The 5,720-nt window shown below is 36.0% G+C and overlaps 1 protein-coding gene across 1 annotated transcript in view; it reads left to right on the forward strand.

Annotated features, from left to right (window-relative positions):
* The window catches only part of FGF2 (fibroblast growth factor 2), a 71,079-nt gene that overhangs the window by 59,331 nt on the left and 6,028 nt on the right, over positions 1 to 5,720 (forward strand). The window lies entirely within an intron of this gene.

A 5,720-nucleotide genomic window follows, 5' to 3' on the forward strand; every position in this document is an offset into this window, starting at 1 on the left:
TGCTATATTGCCCAAATTGGTCTCGAACTCCTGGGCTCAAGAATCCTCCTGCCTTGGCCTCCCAAAGTGCTGGGATGACAAGTGTGAGCCATTGCACCTGTCCTGATGTTTTTTTCGTGGCTAGATAGGGATTTGAGTGTTTGAGAGGAATACTATAGAAGTAAAGTACAATTTTTGTGGCATATAATGGTATATGTTATCTTCATGATTGATAACTCATGATATAATCCTTGCTCACCTGGCTGAGATAGTATTTGTGTCCACTGTAAAGTTACTCTTTCACTTCCTTTCCATACTATACTGTTTGGAAGGAAGTCACCATGCATAGTCCACACTTAAGAGATGGAGATGATGGTTATGCTCCACTTCTTTGAGGGGTAGTATCTACATAAATTGTCATTCTTTTGCATGGGAAATATGTTCATTTTCCCCCATTTATTTATTTATTCAATCATTTATATCAATATATATTCACAGATATTTATTTTATACTTTGAGTTACAATCCAATACTACATTATTTATTTTGTTGCTCAAATAGTTCCAGCTTTGGCCATTGGGAGCTCTTTCAGTTGGCTCCTGTGCTCTCCTCTTTGACATACTCCCATCAATGCATTTATTTTAAGTACTTCATTACTTTTTGGCCTACAAGATGCTCCAGGCTCATTTTGTATATTCCCTACTCCATCCTAGAATGAGCCATTTCTCCAAAGAGCATTGGTTTCTTTTATTAGAGAATGGTATTAGAAACCACAAACTGGAATGCTGGGTGTGCTTGTTGCTACTGAAGTATCTTTGCTTCTAAGCCCTCTCAGCTGACAGAGCAAGAAATGGTGGTACATACTAGCCTGGTTATATACATGTATTTATAAATATTTCTATATTTGGCCATCTGTATCAATATTAATATGAGGCAGAGCATGGTGGCGCACATCTGTAATCCCAGCACTTTGGGAGGCTGAGGCGGGTGGACCACGACGTCAGGAGTTCAAGACCAGCCTGACCAACATGGTGAAACCCCGTGTCTACTAAAAATACAAAAATTAGCCAGGTGTGGTGGTGCACGCCTGTAATCCCAGCTACTCAGGAGGCTGAGGCAGGAGAATTGCTTCAACCTGGGAGGCAGAGGTTGCAGTGAGCCGAGATCGTGCCACTGCACTCCAGCCTGGGTGACAGAGGGAGACTCTGTCTCAAAACAAAACCAAAACACCTAAATATGAGTTCATTCATACCGATATCTCCAACCTTAATCCATCAATAACACATGAATATTTTAGCAGTCCCTGCCACTTGCTTGTGTGTAACCTGCTACCCCCAACAGTGAGAAACATGGCTCCCACCATCTCCTGGGATCAGTTTTTCATTATGTAGAAATATCTCAGATAACCTTATTTTCTTTTTGAAATTCCAAAGTAAATTAACTATCCAGACAAAAAACAAACTTTTAAAAGTGTTGATTATGCTTTTTCATGCTACATTAGAGTCTGCTGTATTCAAATACTCCCTACAAGGGGTCAAACTGCCAGCACTATCTTTAACATCATTAGCATCATTATCAATATCAATAAATGGTTATTGGGCCCCTCTTATAGAACCATAAACTAAGCTGGTTTATGTGGACAGCCTCCAGGGAACCTTGAGGTGTTGCCCCATCACTAACACATGACAAATTTATATCACTATCATATGTATACATCTACATTTCTTTTTCAGGTTTATACCTTTTAGACCTGAGAATACTTATTTACTGGCATTATTGTATATAACACACTTTCTGGTATTCCAAATAAATTAGTACATTTTAATTTCTAGTTCTGTGGTTATTAGCATTAGCAAAAAGAAGGAAAAAAGTTAAATGATGTGTCTGTTGCGTAGTAGGTGCTCGGTAAATACTCACTGTCTCCATTTGGATATCTGATATTCCTCTCAAACTCAACATGTACAAAGCTGAATTATTAACCTTTTCCTATAAAATCTGTTCATACTCATAGCCCTCCCCACCACATTTGATGGCAAGTTTATCATTCTAGAACAGAAACTTCAGTGCCATTCTTAATTCCCCTGTTTTTCTCATACCATGCAACCAATCCATCAGGAAACCCTATTAAGTCTACCTTCAAAATATGTACAAAAGCAGACACCTCCTTACCATTTCTACTGCTACCTCCGTGATCTGAACCTTCATTCTCTCTGCCTGTATTACTGAATAACCCTTTAACTGGTCTAAGTCTGCTTTTGGCCCTCTGTAGTCTTGGGAGCCAGAATAATCCTAGAAAAAGATGTCAGATCATGTTATTTTTCTGCTGAAAAGACTCCAGTGGCTCTCCATTTTCTTAGAATAAGAGCCAAATATTTACAGTAGCCTACAAAACTATGAGATCTGCCCCCTCTCCCATCCCATTACCTCTCTGATCTCATTTCCTGCTACTCTTTCCACATTGGCCTACTTGCTACCCCTCAAACACTCTGGATATGATCCTGTTGTAAGGCTTTTGCACTGGCTTTTCCTCTGATGGGAATGCTCTTCTCTGATATCTGGATGGTTAACGCCTTCATCTCCTTCAAGTATTTGCTCAAATGTCACTTTCTCAATGGAGCCTACTGTGACCATGCTATTTAATATTGCACCTAGCTTCTACCCCTCACCATTCCTAGTCCCTCTTACCCTGTTCAGCTTTACTTTTTTCTAAGTTTTCTTATATTCTAACATAGAATATAATTTATTCACTTAAGCTTATTGCTTATTGTGTGTCTCCCCCAGCTAGAATTTGAGTGGCATAAAGGCAGGGATCTTGTTCAGTTTTGTTCATTGATGTGATTTAGATGCCTAGAAGAAAAAAATATATAGATTGGATGAATAAGTGTATTATTTGAACTCTATGCTTCCTGTACTTCTAAATTATTCTTCAATTTTAAAAAAGCAACACATAAAGGAAAACTTAATTTGATATAAAGGTATCAAGTAGATGTAAGGGCAAAAGGTATCCAAAATCTGAAATGTTACCAAAAGCACTGAGTTTTAAGTTCCTCATTTGTTAATGAGTATAATAATGTTAAAATATTGTTGTGACTTTTAAAGTATGTGCATAAAAGCAGTCAATAATCATGCATTAAGGGATTTCTCAGTTCTTAGGCCTATATAAAATAAGGCCTTGGAAACAAGGTACAAGTTGTTATAAGCCCTTAGAAGCCACTTTCTTTGTGGTGGCATTCCTCTGAAGACCCCTTTTTATCCAAAGTTTGAAATGGTGAGCAAACACTGATAATAGGAAAACAGTTCTTTAAATATGTTTATAAAGATTAATAAAATTATATTGCACCAGTTTTTAGTAGGCACACTGAGATAGTCACTGAAGATGACTTGGAAACTTAGAATGGAGACAATTGAAAATTGTATATATGTTGCTCTGTTAAACATCTACTTTCCTTGACCACTAAATTTTGGCACTACTTATTTTTTTAAAAAAATGCAGTTTGTTTTCAAGAGCGAAACAGCTGTTTAGTAAATTTACATTGCTGAACATTCAGCACAGATGTAAGTTTCCTTCCCTCCACTATTTTTTTTCAAAAGTAGAAATAACTTTTGTAATAAATAAATAAATTAATTAATTAATAAGCTGTGGGTTCTATCATGTATCCACTTAGTCCCTGGTACTGTTTCTTTTCTCTGAAATATTAGGAACTGGCTGAAAAGGCAAATGTTATTGGCATAGTTAGTATTCCAGTATGCCAGGCATTGTAGGGAGTGCCAGCTAGCAAGGTGGGGCATCCGGGAAGCTGATAGAACACCAACAAATGAACATATGACTAAATGCTGTTGTTTAAGTTTACCTCTGGGGAATCAGTCTATGAAGTTCCATGGTGACCTTTCACTCTTTATTTCCTTTCACTCTTTATTTTCCTTTCACTCTTTATTTCCCTTCCGCTTCTATTCTTGATCATAAACCTGGAATAGGGAAAAGGGAAGATTTTTTTTTTCTTTTATCAGTGGCAATGAAGATGACAGAATAAAGTAACAGGTTAACTTCAGTTCACACGAGAGGGGTACTAAATTTCACTAGAGGTGGAGTAAAAGTATTGGATTTGGAATATATTGGTCTATATTACTCTAGGTTTAGATGTTTCACTCTTAACACATTTGAATCTTTATGAACAGCACAAGACAGTCCTGTGTGTTTCATATAGCTGGGTCCTGTCAATGTGTGCTTCTCTGTAAGGCTGTGATTTATTTGCATCATGAAGAATTGAGTTTCTTTATGAGTAATGTATTACATAATAGGCAAATTAGTTAAATTTGTATTTGTTTTTAAAAATCCATTTAACAGTGGTCAAAATATTAAAACCAAGTAAATATCCAGTAAAATTCTTATCTCTAGAAGATTACAGGATCTAATACCACACCCTTACTTTACATGGCTGAGACACATTAGTCACTTTTAGTTCTTTCCCAGGCTTTACTTTACATTTTTGTTATTATGCCAGCTCTTTTCCTTGTTTTGCCAATTAATTTATGTTTTTGTCACAGTTTGTGCCATTGTTTGCCTTATCTTAGAACCAAGGAATCTGGGAAAAGGTTCAAATCTTTTTAATGTGGGTTTTTCCAAACCTGAAGTTTCCTAGATATGAGTATATAGAAATAAACTGGAATGTGGTATTAATACAAAACCATATATTTATATACCTCTGTATACATCTTATATTTATGTGTTTAGATAAAATTTACATGTATGTTTTCTATATATCATTCAATTGATATATATACACATAATTATAACATAAAAATGATTTTTCCTTTTGAAGTGAATAAATTGACTTTTCCCCTTTGAGGGCAGTAAGTATCTTCAGTGCTACCCTGTGAAGTTGCTTTTTGAACATTTATCTTAAAAATGTGGTAGCTATTAAATTCCATTACTTGGAGTATTATTTCTAGGTCTTTTTGAAAGCCAGCTGTCCTTTTTTTTTCTGATAAATAGTTGAATTGAAATTAAAAGGCAAAGTCCCTCCCTCCTGAAAGAGACTGCCAGAAATCAGTATGATACTTATTCCTCATTGTCTAACAGTGTTTGGAGATTGTTAATCATATGTAATATAATGTTCCAATATTATTTTTGGCATTATATACCAATAGCTATTTTCTGTACAATAAACTATTCATTATTATGCCTTAAAAAACATTAGCCACTTAAAACTTTTTGTTAAAATTTGGGGAATTAATTCTTCTTGTAAGTATTAACCTCCTTCTTCTGTATGGAAAGATTACAGTGGGTTAGCCTTCTACTACTGCTTCTGATAAAAGTAAAAATGATCCCTGATTGGTAACCTGCCTTGGGACTGGGAGGAGTGTGGATGGATCATAAATACTGCTGGAAGCTATAGCTTTGGGCTTCCCATAGCATATTTCTTCTTACTGGGTATGTCCCTCCTTGTGTTTAACACCTGACCTGTCTGTTTTGGAGCTGGAGAATTGTCTCTGAATTCCTACTGAAGAGACATACTTGATGCTGTCCTGCTGACATGCTGTGTTCCTGGCCTACATCCTTCTTCAGAACTAGTCTGTGTCACATTTTGGCCCATTGAATCTTGTTAGTTTGATTGCCCTGCTGAACCCAACATCACTGCTGCTGGTTGAGCAGAATAGGCATTATACTATCATAAATATTTAATATGAAAAGTGTAATAATAATAATAATAATAATGAGTAATTCTTCCTTTATTTTTCAG

This window comes from Pongo pygmaeus, chromosome 3 (assembly GCF_028885625.2).
Source record: "Pongo pygmaeus isolate AG05252 chromosome 3, NHGRI_mPonPyg2-v2.0_pri, whole genome shotgun sequence".
In the NCBI taxonomy this organism is placed as follows: domain Eukaryota; kingdom Metazoa; phylum Chordata; class Mammalia; order Primates; family Hominidae; genus Pongo; species Pongo pygmaeus.